Genomic DNA, 19,772 nt, shown 5'->3' with positions numbered 1-19,772 from the left:
GGTTGAGATTTTGACCTGGCGCCTCCCAAACAGGAGCGACGTTCAGGACCGAGAAAACACATTCACATTCAAAAGATTTGTGCAAAACAAAACTAAACTACTAAATATACTCTATGAAACACACTGATATTTATACCAGTCTTCTTGTATGGCCTTGAATGCATTAATGGAAGCAAATAAATCAACAGAAATTAAATAAATTAAGTGGCCAATGCAGTATATACAGCACCGCAGAATTCGTGAGATGCATAGGCCTCCACCTGCTGTTAGGGTATGGACATCCGAGAGATTGCTAGCTCTGAGGAGGGGACACAAAATGCTTACAGATATATAGCGAGGGTATTTCTTGGAGAGACCGAGAGACCGCCGCTTGCCGGCGAAGTTAGTGCTAACTTCAGCGAATAGAGAGTGTCACGTGGTCAGTGTAACGAATCCCCACGGCCGTTAATTTCGGTTTTCTAAACTAGAGCCGCTGTTTCCTTGAAATAGCTCCTCAATTATTCTCACGAGGCTGAATGGACACCGTTTCAGGTCAACTATTTCTCAGAAAATCTGGTAACGCCGAGAATCGAAGCCGGAACCTCTGGCTCTGTAGCCAAGAGCTCTGACCACTAGACCGTAGAAGCGGTCGGTATAGTTCGCTTGCGGACTAAAACCATGGAGTTTGATTTTGTTATTTCTTGGAGAGCAGTCACCTAGAAGAAGGGGGAACAAATAGGAGGGCAACATTGGGATGTATCTTAGAGAAATGTTTTTGAGAACGGAAGGCGCATAAACTGAATTAGAATCATAACCAGTGCCGGGCTTCAGAAAGAGGGGCTTTCAACTTCGGAGTTCTTCTGCCAGAGATTCAGTACATCAGTTACTTATCTGAAAACAAAATAATACTACTATTCCCATCACATTCAAGGGACTCGTTAAAACGAACCAAAAAATCATGCCTCATATGGAAATGCTGGTGCTAACATAAAGCGTCAAATGGGTAACAAGTGGAGACCACAGGACATAGACAATACGCTCTCCAATGGCGGAAGTTATTCCTTCGAAGTAGTTACTAGATTTCCATCAAAATATCGGTCATTCACTGCGGTTGTTTCTCACTAGTTAAGTAGCAAAACAGTCACAAAAAAAATCTTTTTCTGCTTCTTGGTGACGTTGATAAAGCAGGTGGAATGGGCTGTGCAGCTTCTGAGACAAGATGTCACTCCAGTGAAATGAGATATGCACCTGCTACAGATAGAAACCACTCTCCGGAAAATCCCGACCATTCCTTCTGAGGCATCATTAAAGAACAGCCCGCCATTTGAATGATAGTGTAATGACGATTCGCTTCTGTTTTGTAGCAGGAGATAACTCTGAGGCCGTCCGCAGCAGTCCCCATGTTAATCCATTGTGTCGCGCGGTAAGCAGACAAAAACGTAACGGCAGCGCATCAATACGAACCCTGACCACGAACCAACGACATAAACATAACGAAGAGACAAATGGATTACGTATTATTGTCGTTACTGCAGCTGCTGCTGTTCTCCTTCCTCTGACAGGGACTGATCTCGTGGTGCTCGTGGCGCTCGTGCTGTTCATGGACGCACTGACGCTCCAAATATTTTTGTAGTGTTCGAGAACGAACCGTTGAAATCAAAGGCAAATGGAAAATACTAACAGCCTATATGAGTTATATTTATTGTTGGCTACCTGATTCCAGACGAAGCCAATTATAATTATGATAAATATGCATAATACGTAGAATGAAATTATTAAAAAATAATATTTAGAACTTTGTTATAATAAAGAGCGACTTCATTCATGCATGTTTAGACTGTAGCATAACTGTTATCAATATAAACGTATGAGCACTGCATAACTAATTCAATTAAATGTCAGGAAACAGTATACATCTGTAATTGATTCTAAATATGGCAGAAATATAGTAAGTTTATGCTCACGAAATAATAAACTTGAACATACTCATGAAGTACATAAGAACCTTGATCAAGAGATATGAAAGGAAGTGTAGACACTATTTGTTACAGACATTCTGCTAAACTGAGTCCACAGCGGAGTCTGAAGTCATGTTTAACATATTCCTGCTCATGTACTAACGTGGTGTATTACTGAAGCAACTCATGGCATCAGCCATGCGTACACATACAAAAGAACGCAATATTCTGTTGATGAATATGACTGAAATTAAGGGGAGGCATGTATGGATAAAGTTTACTTAAATTTGTCTTATGCTGTTCACGGAGATGTCGATTCAAGCACTCCTACAGGTAAATGGTCTACCGTTGCCTACACACGCCTTTAAAGTACCTACTTTGGTTATTCTGCTGGCTTGAGATTAGAGATCTCAGTTGGTTCACACGGACATGTTTTGAAATGGACAGAAACCTTCCGAATCTTTATAATCAAAGTCATATTTCATAATACTACATACTGAATACCCCTCGCATATCAACTCCAAAATATTGTCAGTACTATAAAATTGAAACAAAAGACCGTTCGCTCATTCGTGACCTACTATATAAATTGCGTTCACGCGACACATTAACGCTTGACATTTCTTCCTACTCTAACTCAGAGCGCGTAATTTCGCACCCGTCACTCACAGTTACAAAATGTAAAATACAGGTACTGTGTTATTTTATTAGAAGCACTTCTTTACTTCCTTTCTAAACACTCACTGTGCTTGCTTCTTGTGGTAAGAGGTAACACCCTGAACGCACAGAGCGGGTTACACTTTCTCAGCAAGACTTGGGGTCCTCTGAAAGTTCCGTCGATCAATGACGTGGCTAACACCACCGTACGTCAAGAATCACTACTTCTGAATAGATAGGAACAACATGGGGAGCGCGGTCTGATTTCCATCGGTGTCCAGTTTAGGTCAGGTTATATTTACAACGCGCCTGGAGCTTAAAATGTCCAACGAATTTGTCACACGAGAGTGCACAGACTTGGAAGGCATTTACGAATACCATATCAATCATACTCTGACATGTAGGCTCCCTGCTAGGTAACGCATTCCCGCGACAAATAATACGCAGGCAACAATCGGATAATTCCCGTTTCTATACAACGGCACTGTAAATGCAACAATAGTGGAAGCGGTGTTTTCTGTAGCGCAGCGTCGATACTATACAAGCAGTACAGAAAGGAATCAAATCAGAACGAGAACTGAGCGAGTCCTCGGTAGTCAAGGAAGAATGGTGCAGCTGAAGATTGATGTGACTTATTGTAATTGATTGTGATTCAGAATCATTGTACAGGAAGGTGTTAATAAATCCAATCATCTAATCCAAAACCCGTTATTATTAGTCAGGACCATAACACGTGACAATATGTACAACCCCTCGAACAATAGATGCATCCTTTCCTACTAACCAGTCATGATGATCGACACATGCGTACTGTCAGGCTTCAGAACTGTGGCTTCAGGTAGACCTACCTTCTTTTTCGCTGTTGTATTCCATGTGACAGGTGTTGTGAGAGGTTCGATGGCGTCGAAATTAATATAAGCAGCCACAAATTTATTTTCATTTTAAACGAAACCCACTTCTCCATTACTGCTACACAGAGAGTCGAAGTTTCTTCGACTTTTAATTTTATTTCTTTGGTGCAATTCAGTGCGGAATTGCTAACAGTTCTCCATGATGGCACCAGTTGAAATTCCATACTGAAACCGATTCCATCTGGTAGGATCTCCTGTGAAGGACAGGGCTGTTTCCAACACGTCGCCCTTCTCTTAAAGAGGCATAGGTTCTTTGGTGATTTATTGTTTGATACTTGGCAGGATGTAGTAGGTAATAAATCAGCCTGCCCCATTTCCACATATCCCTGACTCCAAATACTACGTTTCAACCGACCCTAGACCAACCTGACCTTCAGCGGTTAAATGACATTATCAGGTCCCTCACCATCAGTTAAACTATCAGCGTCTGAGGGACACAACGACAATGCCAATACAATCTTGTTCTTGAGATGAAGTTTCTTCAAACGATTCGCCGTTCAAATTAACTGCGATTTCGCCAAGTGTAAGAAGACGAATGGCGTGGAAAGCCAAACAGCAGACAGTAGTTTCATCACACAGCCCAGAGCTTTATTATTACTGTCGGTGCTCTCAGAAAAAGAAATCAGATAAAGCAGAGCAGCATGAAAGGAGAAACAAGTGCCCGGAAATCCCAGCACTGTCAAATTGGATATTCTATACCTCGTTTTGCATAAACATTCCACGGACAGATTCAGAACTTTAAGCACACGAAATTCAAGCATCAGTTATATCTGGAAGAGGTTACAGTCATTTGATTCAAAGTGATCAATTGTGAACATTGCTAGCCCAAAGTTGGAAGCCTATTCGCGGAAAGAAAACTTTGTCAGACCTGCACAGCCTTAAACTCTCTCCTTTACTACCACGTCCCAGAGACCTATTTTAAGACACCAATACTCTCTACAATGTAAGATCAAAAGATGTCGGTGATGAAAGTGATCATATTTTAATATGAAATAGCCTTCTTCATCTTCATTTAATTTCAAAAAGAACAAAGATTCTGTTTTCAACACAGAAGAAAGGACGGATAACAAGAAGGAATGCGAAGTTGTGGTATGCAGCACTGACTTTGAACAGCTGGAGGGTATCAGATAAATACACATTCCTATATTTCAAGCCACAATAATTACAAATACATTTTGTTCCTTATGCGCCTAATAAATACAAGAGAACTAAAAGACTAAGAGACTCAGCGTCCTCAAAAAGGTCATTTGCAATTAATGAGAAAGGAGTAGATTTAATTTTGAACTTCCTAATAAATACGTTTGAATGTAATTCCTATTCCTCGCTGTTTCAAATTACTTATTCAAAATTTTCCATCTGAAACGTATTCTACATTTCTTTTATTTGAATTTACTGTAAATTAAGTTAAACGCAAATTTTCTGTTTGTTCTATTGGGACATGTCAGTGACCTTCCCCAAACAAGCTCACACAGCTATGTCAGAATTAGAGGTGACTTTGTTCGTAACAGGGCATGTTATCTTAACTTCATCAGTATATCTACGCTCCCTTAACAGGAATCTTCTTAATCCTAACTTTGCAGCTTCCTGACATTTGTGCTCCTGTATCCAACTTCGATATTGCTCGTGGTGTTTATCGCACCACTTCGAATACTGAATTTAACTTCCTGCTATCTAATCTCCGCAAGTTCCTTTTGTTCATTTCGGAACTAAACAGACTCCAATTTCGATATTCTTTGTGAAATTAATGCTCCATCTCCTGGTCTGATTAGTAACAGTCCTCTGCTGAGTCCGGTGTTACCCAGCTAAGCACAACAATCTATTATGCCTTAAATCAAACTGTTCCTCATATATTTCGTGAGCCGGGATAGCTCAGTCGGTGTAGCGATTGGCTACTGTCGTCCAGACCGGCTCTGGGGTCCACCCAGCCTGTTACACAGTGGGTACCGGGGGCTCTTTCCCCGGAGGTAAAGCGACCGGAACGCGAAGCTGAACACTCACCTCGACTAGTGCTGAGGTCAAGAAAGTGTGTATCTATATGTTCAATCCCCCACACGCCTTCACTGCATAGTGCTTAATTAGTGAAGCACAGGGACAGCTTTACCTTACCTCATATATTCTAAGAGGTACGACTTTGCATATCAGCTTTCCGGTAATCTGCAATAACAACAGAAGTCTCCATCGTCATCTTTCAAAGAACACTAAAGTCTGGTGTACATTAAATTATGCTGCAATTATATATTTTTGTAAACTTGTTAAAATTACTACGAAGTTTGATATGCAGCGCTGGCTAAAGTCGGTTGATGGTACACTAGAATATTACCCTAAGAAATTTTGGAAAATCCCCCATTTTTAAAAGGAAAGATAACAGTTTTATTCGCTGGAAAGTTGATCGCCAGTCTCTTTTTATGGAATTTAAAGTACTGCAGTTGCTTTTTGCATCACGTTAAATTTATTTAACACATCTTGTCCGATATTTCGTTACTTCAGACTTTTTATCGGCGACTCTGCTTACTGCTGCAGAAGTTAGCAGCGTCATAAATCTTCCTAAACCAACCAAGTGTGTGGGTGATGATATTCCATCTTTCATAATTAAGGGATGTTCTCATACCTTGACTCCTTCCTTAACTTATATTTTAACCTTAATGTAACTACATAGATATTCCCATCCATGTGATAGCAGGCTGCGGTCGTCCAAGTTCTTAAAAGGGCAGTGTAATACGGTTGGTAATTACAGAACCATCGCTTTTGCTCAAATCCTATATACCATCTCTTTACTTACCAGTATTTCCTAAATTGGCAAATTCCACATCCATGATCATTTACATTACCTTTAAAGCGAGCTGTATTCTACAAGCATGGTTTCAAGCAATAAAATTCTACTTCGGCCAGTTCGGCTATCTGCTTAATGCTCTCCAACTTATGGTGAGAACATAAAATTGTGACTCAATTTATTCTTTTCAGATCCAGACGTCCCGGGTTCGATTCCCGGCGCTACCAGATTTTCTGAGAAGTAGTAGGTCTGGAGCGGGGTCCACTCAGACTCGTGAGGATAACTGAGGAGTTATTTCAAGGAAATAGCGGCTCCGGTCTAGAAAACCGAAATTAACGACCGCGGGGATCCGTTGCGCTAACCACGCGACACCCTCTATCCGCTAAAGTTAGCACAAGCGGCGATCGCTCGGTCGGTATAGTTCACTTGCGGAGTAAAACCACGGAGTTTGTTGTTTGTTTTGCCACCTTTCCTTGCTCTTTGGTTCTTAGTAAACTGAGCAACTCTTTATTTCCTTTACTTCTGCTAAGTGCTTCCATTGCTATATGAGCATTTGATAAGCATCGATTCGTAATTTGTTCTTCTTTCTTGACTTACGAAACTTTCAGTTTCGAATGTGCACAGCTTTGGATGACAGGAAGATACATGAATGATCATGAATTGACAAAGACGTGTGAAGAAGCAGTCGTGACCTAATCGAGATACGATCCGGAATTTGCCCGGAGGGACTGAGGAAAACTGCGAAGACTCTCAGGATATCTAACATCCCAATCGTGATCGGAAGCGAGCAATTCTCGAATACAAGACTACAGCTTTACCTGTAGACCAACTTGTCCCATATAGTCTCTATTGGTATTAATTTTTATATAATGAAGTGTGATATTACGCAAGGATCAAGCTTTAGAACTCTGGCTTTTCGATATTTTTATCACCAATACATGCAGTACTATTTGTACCCCAAACTAACTCTTGCCTGGTGATGAATAGAAGATATGATCGATTTTTAAAAATGCTGAGAACTGTAAAATTTTACAGTCCAATAGTTAATGTGTGTAGAATTGATGCTTGGATTATGATACCAGTAACAGCAATACTGGTTCTCCAAGTGTAATTAGAATGATGAAGTCAAGGGGGGTGAAATGGGCAGGGCATGTAGCACGAATGGGGGAGAAGAGAAATGCATATATAATATTGTGGGAAAGCCGGAAGGAAGAAGACCACTGGGAAGACCAAGGCGTAGGATGTGGACAATATTAAAATGGATCTCAGAGAGATAGGATGGGATGGTATGGATTAGATTGATCTGGCTCGGGATAAGGACCAGTGGAGGGCTCTTGTGAACACGGTAATGAACCTCCGGGATCATTAAATTCTGGGAAGTTCTTGAGTATCTGCACAATTGACAGCTTCTCAAGAAGGGCTCAGCTCCATGAATGATAGTAATATATTGGTAAAATTTGTGTTAAATATTTTACCCATAAAATTAAACAGCATTCACTTTAATTGAAAATCATGAAGCATTCCAGCAGCACGCCCCACCCTAAGGTGTCAAGAATTGGATTTCTTTTCTCACAATGCTGACATTTTGTCAACATTTGAAAACATTTAGTTTGATTATTTACATTACGTCTTTTTTTTTTTTGGCTGTTGACAGTCTTTCTCCCTTAACCTGAAGAGACTTCTAATTAAATTCGTCACACATTCCTCGCTTCACGTCTCCATTAACGCAGAGGAATCTCCGTCTCCATCTATAAACAACACAATCTCCCTCCTATTGCCGTACTCATCTGATGCTTCCAGTATTACGGCAACTTTTAAGCCGACTAGAGTCATCACTCTTCCCAGCAGTTCTAATGAGGCGCGTTGAGGTAGATCTGATTCCACCCGATAATGGCTTTAACCTCTGTGATTTTCATACCTTTTACCAAAAAGTTTCCGGATTTAGAAGCAAATACTGTTGTTTCAGAAACTTCTCTACGTTTCCAATTATAAAATTGTATGGGTCAATGAAACCCCGCTAACAGCCTATGACACGATGTTTCCTTACTCTGACACCACATAAATTCGAATATAGCACGCAGAGACTGGGCGCTAACTGCTATTTCGAAATAGCATCACTTCGTGACTCGGGAACGAAATGTGCGCCTGGCAATGCCAATTTCAAATACGTCTTCTAGTAGGACATTCCTCTACTAGGGACTGGGTAGCAAAATTATAAGAGTTACTGAAATTCCTTGCAATAAAATTGAAATCTACATTAGTATTGAATCATTTTATTAGGTAATTTTACCGTCCTTAATTACGATTGTTTAATGGCACATCGCTTTCGAACTCTTAATATTGTAACAAAATTAAACGACTTTCCGATTATAGTGGCCGCGCGGCCTAGGGCATGAAACATCTTCACCCGCTAAAACGCTGGGATCTTGGGTTCCAATCCCACTCGAGGCATGGAGGCGTTTATTCTTTGTGCGTAGCTGCCTTGCGACGGGCTCAGCCCCTGTCCAAGGAGTCATCATAATTAAACATGTCCTACTGTTGCCACTTCCTACTCCCCTAGTCTCAACCAGGAAAATATCTGTGGCCCAAAATAGTGCACTGAACGCTCTGCTGTTTACTAAGACGAATGGCAAGCGTTTCTGTTTCCACTTATCCTGTGGTTACTCGCGATTAGGATGATCCAAAACATGCTAACCTCATACTTCATTGTTCCTCATCGTAACCGTGTTCAAGGTGACCGCTGCTGCTTCAAGATGTTTGCTGAATTCTGATCGGTAATGTATCCTTGCGCCGGTCACGGTAGCCGAGCGGTCTAAGGCATGTACTGTCTTGGAAACTGGGATCGTGGGTTCGAATCCCACTCAGGATATGGATGTTTAGTTTGTGTGTGTGTGCGTTTTTCTGTGTTTGTTGTACAGGTAGAGGCCTTGCGACGAGCTGATCACCCGCCCAAGGAGTCCTACCGAATGTGTAAGATCTAGAAAAACAGAAGTGAACGGAGAAGTTCATGTAGGTAGGCCTAGGCCCACTGGGGCTGTAGTGCCAAGGGGGAAAAAATGTATCCTTACTGAAAATGCTGGCCGTGACGTTTATGGCATCACTGCCACTGTGATTAAGGCTCTAATCTAGGCATTTCTTATATATAAAATTCAAACATTTATTTTTTTCAGTGATTTGGGCTATTTCTACCTATTTTCCTCCACACTTCCGCACCATCCGCCTTCAGGATTCAGTCAGACTGTTAGGTGAGTGGAAGTAGTTAGGCCCCGTGGTGACTTCTTCCAAGGGACAAATCCTAGTATTCGAACGCAAGAATGTGATGACACCATCAGGTTGAAGAGTTCTGCCTTCTGGGATATAACGCTGTGTAGTAGTTGAAAGTTAACAAACATTTCGCACAAATATGCCGCCTCCATTTTCAGGGTCGAAGAGTAAGCCAAGCAAGAAAGCAGCGTGACAAGTGGCAAACAGGTCTCTCGAGGCGACACGTTCCTCCGAAACGTCGGTTGACTTTCAACGGGCTACATGGAGTTATATCTCTACATATATCTCTATCTCTCTATATACTGTATCTCTTCATAATCACCGCTGTGAGAAGTTCAAGTCCTACAGAGGAATCAGATTATCCGGGATCACAACAGAGATTCGAACACACACCGCTGAGCCCATGGTCGAATGAAAAAACCAAGACATCGACAAGTTATCATAGAAAGCCAAAGAAATTGAAATTACGAGAACAACTTTTGGCCACTAAAAGTAACCATGAAAAACTACAGGAAATTACGTAAAAAATTTCATAACCCGTATTTTTAGCCTGATGCCATTGTCATTAAATAAACAGAATAGAATACTGGAACATGCATCAAGTCTAAAGGACATGTCATTAGGAACTTTAGAAGGATAAGACTTCTGGGAAAACGATAACTTATTCTAAAGTTCAAGATGTCCTGTTCTTAATAGTCATTAAACAACATGCCAAGACATAGTCCGCATATGAGAACGTTACTGAAGTAGATATAAAAATTTGGACTGGATTCGACTGGCACAGAATAGGGTCTAGTAGCAGACGTTTGTAAAACAATAACATTCCTTCGGCTCCATAAACACAGGCAATGTCTTGAGCTGCTGAGTAAAGGCGCGTCCACATTTCTCGTGCTCGTGCTCGTCGGCACACTCGTCTGGCTTTTACTGGTGCTCGTAAATCTTCGTCCACACTACTTCAGTTGCTCGCCAGGCTTTGTCGCGTGAGGATCCGCATATTTGCTCGTAGTGTGTATAGGCTGTAGTCGTATTTTAATTTATTGGTTATATTTTTTAAATTAAAAATTTTAAATTTTCTTGTCTCGTGACTTCTCATATCGTACACATTACTCGCGAGCATAGCGAGTCACACGAGCACGAGTAATGTGTACGCGCCTTAACAGCAACCTGCTCAAGATGTCTCCGAACAACGCAGTTCCCAGTTCTGCAAAATGCCTATCCATTTCATGACAGAGTATAAATAGATGAGTGAGAACTGAAATTTCGGTTGATCCGTGTGGGTTAGAGATCACTTTCGAACTCCATTAAGCCGAATACTGGGAAAGACATGAGTTGCGGAATGACTCAACATCTACTTCCGTTAGGCAATATTTAAGATTTTTGAGTTGAAGGTTAGGAGGAAGCTGGTCTCTCTTTCGCCCCCGTTGTTCCCATCCCCACAGAAATTCGAGGTTCAGGGGGAAGAAATGAGGAGCGAGGCTGGAAAGCACCACACGGAGACTGAATCCAGTCCGAACGTAAATTTTATGGAAGCGGTATTAAGTGGTAACCCTATTTTCTTGACCACCTGACTAACTCTTAATTGGTCTATACCACGGCGTCAGTTATGTTTAAAACAATCTTCGGGTGTGTCACAGTTGAAGCTCTCGTGTCTGCCTTTTGTCTGTATATTATGGTGTGCAGCTCGAGGCACTATGCTAAAATCCGGAAGGTCACGGCTTCGATTTCCGATGAGGTCACCGCATTTTTCAATTGACATAATACTTCCAGCCGCACTATGGCCCTGGCATCTGACAGAAATGAGTACCAGAATTCTTCCTGGGGGCAAAGGGCGGGCAGCGCTTATGGCTGACAACCTCACTGCCATCTATTAGCCCACTGTCTAGAAAATGTGGGAGCCTCGATGCTTCATAATCCTACGGGCCTCCATGACCTGTTCAGGAATTTTTATATATTTTACTCGTGTATATTGTGACATGTTGTGCATATATATATGTGCGTGTGTGTGTACATATATTTGGGGAGCTTATAGTATCGGTCATTCTAAGCAAAAGTAGTGTGTGCTGTACATGTCCTATTCTGAACTGTTTCCGAGCTAGAGCTATTTCACTGCACAGTGCACTACTGTATGTACACTGTACAGACGGGCAACACGCCATATCCTCACACTATTTCCGAAATGCACTGATGTTGACGGTGGAATTTCTTTAAAATATATTATACTAGGTAAACTCAACCAACCTTGTTACTTGAACAATAAATGCCGGTATTAGAAACATACGTAATATCTCTTTCTTTTCAACAATATTTGAACTGTACAGTGAAACAGTTCGGAATAGGACACACGAACATATATAAACATTTCGCTTAGAATGACCTCTCCTCCTAGGGCCCTCTGTACATCTCAGCCCACGGAACCGTCTGCGCCCCGAAGATTCCGGAACCTGTCAGAGAACGAAATTTGGACTCTCGTCGGGGAAGTAGTGAACCAAGTCACAGTCTATACTGAGTTATTCATCAGGAAATGAATATATAAGTAGAACAAGCATGTAACGCTACGGCGCTCCAACTCCAAAACTACACAGTACATCGCGGCGATTACACAGCAAGTTCGAACGTCTTTCTGTTTCGTATCTGTTCGTACTGACACGGTGTGACGTAGTTGACGTATTCTGGAGGTACCGTAGGAGCTCCCATCCATGCGACTCAGAAGTTTTGTTGTCCTCTCCTGCATCCACGAGTTTTTCAGCGTGATAACGGAATTGGTAATCTAAGAGAATGTGACTCTTCGATACTTAGTTTATACAAGGATAAGAGGATAAAGTAAAAACGGGAGAGAACAGCTGAGAGCTGATAATGCTGCATTTCCTTCCCTGAACTCCTCTCGCCAACTAAGGCCGAACGAAGTTGGAATTCTAAGGGCAGTGTACGTTTCACTGGCCAGGAGTTTAGATGTAGGATTTGAGGTTCTCACAGCGTTTGTTCTGAAGATTTATATCTTCTGGGATATACCGCCATGTAGTCCGTTGAAGTCAACTGAAGTTTCGGAAGAACTTACAGCCTCCGTCTTTAGGATCGAAGAATAAACCGAGAAACAAACTAACGTGACATGAGGTGCCTTCAGCGGATTGCATGGCGGTATATCCAAGAAGACAGAACTATTCAGGAGCTGAGATATTCGCTTGAGGCGTGGATCATGGCAGTAGAGATTTGAAAATGAAAGGCATGACTTTAAGACGTAACAATCTTCTTCCGAGAATGCTAGCACGTCCGTTAGAACTAAATATGAAAGATTTTTTACTAGGGGATGTGAATTTATTTGTGAGTTTTGAAGATTTAATTGCGTAACTTTCTTACAGTTCATTCTATGACACCAGTCCTGAAATTAAGGCAATATGAGTATTCGAGAATACAGTCAAGACGAGAACTAGCTGATGTGAAGTGTTCCTAAATCTGTCTACACTCTTTTTTATTTTTATCTCCCTGGTTTCATATATTTATATCTCTATATAAAAGTTTCACCCCTACTTCTAAGTCATGCATATTCTTTGCTGAAGGGCCTACTTCTGTGAAATATCTATACAATTCATTATTTACTTGTTTTAATGATTGCATAACATATAATTATATTCCAGTACTAACAATGTTACAAATTCATGAATATTCTTTTCTGGAAATCCTCCTTTTGAGAGCCATCTCTATCATTATATTATTTACTTTAATTTAATGATTACATAACGTATATTATTATTATATTCCAGGCTTATACCGTATTACTTACCGTATATATTACTTACCGTATTTACGCATGTATAGGCCGCACATTTTTTGCCAAAAATTCAAGAGGAAAACTGGGGTGCGGCTTATATTCGAAATCACACTTCATTTAAAAAAAATTATATTCATAATTAGTAATACAGGGTGTAATACTCCTGAAATAATATTCCAAGGAAATTATTTTTTCTATAATTTGTCTGAAAATTGTGCTGCGGCCTATACACGCAAGCGGCCTATACATGCGTAAATACGGTATTTATTAACGAAATCGTCCCTTTAGTTAAGCTGTAATTCTGGGAAAATCACAGTCATCCGTAACAATTTTCTCATCCAATTGGCCTTATAACACCTAAGTAGTTTAAACGGAGTACTTTCATAATTTAAGATACAATTAATCTGATTCTTATGAAGCTCAACTTAAACTAAGTAGTAACCTAAACACAATGCTTCATATTTGGTGCACACATACGTGTAAAACACACATCACACTGATATCTACAAATTTCACACACAATGTCTTCCGAGAAGTTGTCTAGTTAATGAAATGACATAATAATCTAGCCTTAGGTACAGTGTAAGTACCGCTTAATGGTTCTAAAAACAGAAACAATAAAACTGAACAAAATTTTGTAACATTTTGTAACGTTGTGTATGTCTCATGAACGCATTTGCGAATCGTTGATTTGGTGAACTACACTTCATTGGCATAATTGCAAATACGTGGAGCTGAAAATCTGTTTCACTGTACCGCTTACCAACTTCATGTGATACAGGATGTTGTTTATATTATCATGCACTAAACCTTGCAGAAATACAAGAGTTTCTGATGGCCGTTTTCGTTTCTATGGAAGTTAAATTATGTGTTACGCGATCTGTTGTCGACAGATCTCAGCAGAGCCTAATTACATATGCAGTAGGAAAAGGACAAAGTTATCCTTGCAACAGGCCGTGGAGGCCCACAGGATTGTGAGACGCCGAGGCTCACACATTTTCTCTAGACAATCGGCTCACAGCTGGAGGTGAATTTGTCAGTCTTACAATTCTGCCGCCCTTTGGCCCAAAGAAGATTCAGGGGCTCAGTTGACCTCAAGGCCATAGTGTGGCTAGAAGAATTAGGTCAAATGAAAAATTCAATTACCCCATCAGGAATGGAACTCGTGATCTTCCGGCTTATAGCATAGCACCTCGACCAACCACGCTACCGCGCGCCCCTTCATATCCAGTAGTATATGTATAAGGGGTGGGCCTCCTCCGCCCTTGCACCGCGACCTACAGTGATCTATTGTGCTTCTGTATACAGTAGTAAGTGGACATCTATGTCCTTCCCATGAAGTGAACAGCTGTACTACTGAAGGTGTTCTGTCTTCTGGGATATTCTACAGGCCGCTGCGTGAACTTCAAATCCTTCAGCTCTACTGTTCTTCCCTCTGCTTGTCGTCATCATTTTTAATTCTTCGCCTTATTTATTAATGATTATATCTTCTATTTTCGTACCCATAATTATACCTGGTGAAATCACAACAGACGTTAGAAGGAACAAGTTCTTTTGTTACGTCTCCTATGATGGGTTAGATCAGTCACTATAGCGACGGGCTACAGACTAGGCGTCTCGGGTTTGATTCCAGTCAGCGCGAGATTCTTCTCTTCTCTAAAACGTCCACACCGACTTTGGGGCCTACCCAACTTCCAATCCAAAGGATACCGCGGGCGAGTTCTCAGGGAAAAAGCGGCAGAGTCGTGAAGCTGACCACACACCTCAATCTAGTGCCGAGGTCAAGAATGATGGAGCTATACCTCCACTCCCCCCCACATATAAGTTCATAGCTCGGCACGTAACTGGTTATGCACAGGGACAGCTTTACCTTTTACGTTTGCTGTGGTTAACTGCTCATGTTTCAAACACTGCCTCCATGTCTTCGCTACTGCGCAAAATGTGGAGAGCCCGTCATTCGGATCGGCGCGATGCACTGTCTGATCTTGTTTGTGACTGTGCAAGCCTATGCAGTCCTCCATATCCTCATATTGCAGTGTGCTAAAGTCGCGGCTTTACAGGCGCTACAGTTCCAAACAGCACTGTCGAACAGGACGCCGAAGGGGGAACTCAGAAGAAATTTACTGAAATGCGTTTTTTTCAAAATGAACGAAAAGCAGGTAGCAATTTTAAAAATTGTCTTTTATATAAGGACTATTCTGTATGAGTAATCATCATTTTCGTTCACCTTGTGCAGGCATCAGAGCAACGCACTGGAATAGTGAATTCGACAGGAAAGCTCTCTAATCGCTTTTCAAGGAAATGAACAAACATATCGTGTAATTAGCTGCATGCAACAGTTGGCACTCCTTCCACAAGTCATTTGTTACTTTTTCAAGAATGACAAGAATTCAATTTAATTCTGCTGTTAATAGTGATCGATACAGTAGTGTTGCTGGTGTAAATGTACTGTCGCCACGCTAATTTGAGTGGGGGGGGGGCACAGCTAATCAGCGTCTGGCGAGAAGCTTCACATTTTGCTGCTTCTCTGAGGAAACTCAACTGCGATCTCGTAGCGTCTCGTAGCTTTCATGTGCCGTTCAACTGAAACACTACTTATCAAAATTTGTTATAAAACATTTGAGGATTGCTTTATGCCCGGATATTACAAATGTTGTGGACAATTAAATGGATAAAACGTGTAATTAAGTTACTTCACATAATCGAACATGAACACGTAACGAAATGTTCAGTTAACTGTTGCCCTCACCTGTGGATGAACGTAGATCACCGGAAGCAACATTACGTGATTATATGGCGTAGCGTTTGGTGATCACGATTCGATGATTAGTGATCTGCGAATTCTGCCTGTACTAGCTGCACAAGGATTGTTAGAAGCGAAGGCCAATATTTAGATATGATCCACATGCGTATTTCGTTCTGTTCCTGATACGGAAAGGGATTTGTATCCTTGACAACAAGTCCAGGTTATACAGGTCTCTGAGGCTCTCAGAGCAGAATGCTGATGCCGGAGCTTTGCTGCGCACGCGCATGTGCAGATAGAAATGTTCCATGTTTGGTAAGTCGATACGAATGACTTGTAACACGTAGTTATTGGTTTGCAGCACTACAGCAATATCAGATATCAGCGCGCTTTCGCTGGCTGATTAGTCGAATGGAGGGATGACTGCTGAATGATCATCTGGAAAGGATTTGAAGGGAAGCTGTTGTGACGTATTCGAGGTACTCGTACTGTCAAGGCATCTGCCTGGAGGAACTGGGAACATGAAAATTCTCCATCTGGACAGACGGTATCCCGGCCGAGAGTCAAACTAAGCACCTCCCGAGTACAAGTCTACACATTTACCGCTATAACCCACTGGAAGCAGCTTCGAATTATTCATAAAATTTTTCAACTTTTCACCCTTTTGCAAATGCATGTCTTTGCACAATGTGTGGTCTATTTCGTTTACAAATTTAAAGACAGGTCAGTAGCTCAGAAATGGCAGGAGTTTGTGCCGTACTGGGTAACAATTGCCTGCCGACGTGTGGTCCTTTCTTTATCTGCACACGGACGGGTACATGACGCACTGAAGTGACTTCTTCCTTCAGAGGCTCATTTATTATTAAAGCGTGTAAACATTTTCACGGGTCACGCCACGGAGGCGCACATCAAGACGACTGGCAGTGAGGAAGCCAGTTTCATGGATTTTACTTTAACAATTGGAGGCCACTGTACAGCAGCCGCGCGGCCGCAGCTCGAACTGTCTCCTATCGCTGGGACGCTGGGATCGTGGGTTTGAGTCCTACTCAAGGCACGGATGTTTGGCGTGTATGTGCCTTTATTCTGTTTGTGTTGTCCTGTGTTTGGGTAGCGGCCTTGCGACGGGCTGATCCCCATCCAAGGAGTCCTACTGGCTCAGAAAAATGATTACGGAACTGAATAAGAGACCAAGGGCCTGAACAGGCTGGAAGAGCCATTGTAAAAAACTGTATAGAGTATACAACAACCGTACGAAAAAATGGCACAAAGGATTTAACATAGATTATAGATCATAATTACTTAATGAGAATTTTACATTTGCTTGATTTTATGCTCTCGGTAGGGCTTATTTCTTTAAAAATATGCAAACCCTATCCATGTTTCTCTTTAAGTGTAGTCCATGTTTTGAAATTTGGAAAGAAATATAATTTGAAGCATTTTTGCGACAACTCTACACGTTTCACATAAGTTTGTGCACCCAGAAGGGAATTAATGTGTACGGATAGGCTTAGTAATTATGTGCTCTTGCTTATGGGAAAATGGAAAAGGGAGGTTACAGAGTCCCTGGCTACAAATACAGAGGTCCCAGGTTCGATTTCCGACGCTACGAGATTTTCTGAGAAGTAGTGGGTCTGGAACGGGATGAACTCAGCCTCGTAAGGATAACTGAGGAGCTATTTCAAGGAAATAGCGACTCCGGTCTAGAAAACCGAAATTAACGGCCGTGGGGATTCGTTGCGCTGACCACTAATTTCGCCGACAAGCGGCGGTCGCTCAGTCGGTATAGTTCGCTTGCGGACTAAAACTACGGAGTTTGTTGTGTTGTTAATGAACGGCTTTCCTGTTCTTCGGAAGCACAAAGACTGGCGACCGCTTGAAGGTTAACACAGTACTTAAATACGGCCTTACATTTACTGAAGTGGAAGTGATTCAGCATAATTCAGTCTCAGTTAACACAATCTATTTCCATATAATGAATCTTCATTTCGCTCCATCTTCCCCTCGGACTGACTATCCTGAATGAAACACACGTATTTCCTGCTTTTCTTGAGTACCTTCAGTATAATTTCGGGATTAGGAGCCCCAAAATGTATTACATAACTTTCCTTTCAATCTAATTATTCCCTTAGAATTACTGGGATTTTGGACTTTTTCCGTCGTCCGGAACTTCAGGTAGCAGAGGACACGACATTTCGTAAACTGCATCCGTTTCCGTCTTCAGGTGAGAAAGGAAGACATTTTTCCAGTTGTTCCCCTTAAAAAGAGCTGATCTCAATCACTGGACAACTCCTGACAGATTTACCCAGCTATTTCAACATATAGGACTAGGCTAGTTCAGTGGGCGATAAGAAGAAACCATAAAATAAAATTATGATAGAGCACGCACATGCGTGGAACTAGGATAGAAAATGAGGTAGAAATTTGTGCTAGAAACCTAGCTGACAAAACCAAGCGCATGAGTACCAATGCGAAGAAATGGGAAAAAATTGTGAAGATATGTAATATCTACCACTAGTGCCATCTGTGGAGTAACCTGAACACATGAGGCTGGAACCTTGTGGAAACGCATGAAGAGTCTGGGACGTCATACAAATCTTCTCTGAGTTAGAAACCTCATTGCTGATGAGGGGTATTCAGATAGGAGAAATGTCCAAACTGGGTTGGCTGATTGGATTCAGAGTCTGCACAACAAAGCTTCCACCATATGCCAAGAACGACAAGACCTGGCTAAAGAAATCTGCAGCCTGAGAAGTGATCTCCAGATAAACGGTTATGCCCAAGGTTTCATTGACTCGGTCATTAACTCCAAGGGTAGCAGTTGTCCGAATAAAGAGCAAAAGCCCCTGGGCTCTGTGTCTATCCCATATGTGAAGAGTGTTTCTGAGAAGTTCAAACGTATAGGGAATCGATACAACATCAGGACGCTCTTCAGAACTAAACACACTCAGGAGTTCACTCACGAGAACCAGGCCGGTAAGAGATCCGCAAGAGACGGCACAGTGCGTCTACAGTATCCCTTGTGAATGTGGCAGAAGCTATATTGACGAAACAGGGAGACCTCTAGCCGTGTGACTCCGTGAACATGGGCACAATCTCCAAAAGGGTTTTCTAGAAAAATCAAAATTAGGCCAACATGCCTATGAAGAGGGCTACAGAGTAGGCAGGGATAATCCCAAGATTTTGAAAACTGAAAGTAACAGCAGGTGTAGGAAATATAAGGAATCGGCCCATGTGGCATACTTAACCAATCCAATCAGCCAACCCAGTGTGGACATTTCTCCTATCAGCAGTGAGGTTTCTATCTCAGAGAAGAGCTATATGACGTGACAAACTCTTCATGCGTTTCCACAAGGTTTCAGTCTCAAATGTTCAGGTTACTCCACAGATGGCACTAGTTACATGTCTTCACATTTTTTCCCCATTTCTTCGCATTTGTACTCATGCACTTGGTTTTTGTCAGTTAGGTTTCTAGCACAAATTTCTACCTCATTTTCTATCCTAGTTCCACGCATGTGCGTGCTCTATCACAATTTTTATTTTATGGTTTCTTGTTATCGTCCACTGAACTAGCCTAGTCCTATATGTTGAAATAGCTGGGTAAATCTGACAGGAGTTGTCCAGTGATTGAGATTAGCTCTTTCTAAAGGGCCAACTGAGTAGGTGTCTTCCTTCCTCACCTGAAGACGGAAACACATCCAGTTTCCGAAATCTCGTGTCCTCTATT

At 41.7% G+C, this 19,772-nt stretch overlaps 1 protein-coding gene across 3 annotated transcripts in view; it reads right to left on the bottom strand.

Annotated features, from left to right (window-relative positions):
* LOC111862247 (nephrin) overlaps positions 1-19,772 on the bottom strand; it is a 601,827-nt gene that overhangs the window by 521,472 nt on the left and 60,583 nt on the right. The gene's annotated exons all lie outside the window — the stretch shown is intronic.

The sequence above is a fragment of the Cryptotermes secundus genome, unplaced genomic scaffold (genome assembly GCF_002891405.2).
Source record: "Cryptotermes secundus unplaced genomic scaffold, Csec_1.0 scaffold3, whole genome shotgun sequence".
Classification (NCBI taxonomy): Eukaryota; Metazoa; Arthropoda; class Insecta; order Blattodea; family Kalotermitidae; genus Cryptotermes; species Cryptotermes secundus.
The sequence above is the reverse complement of the archived record's forward strand: the minus strand, read 5'-3'. Positions and strand labels throughout refer to the sequence as shown.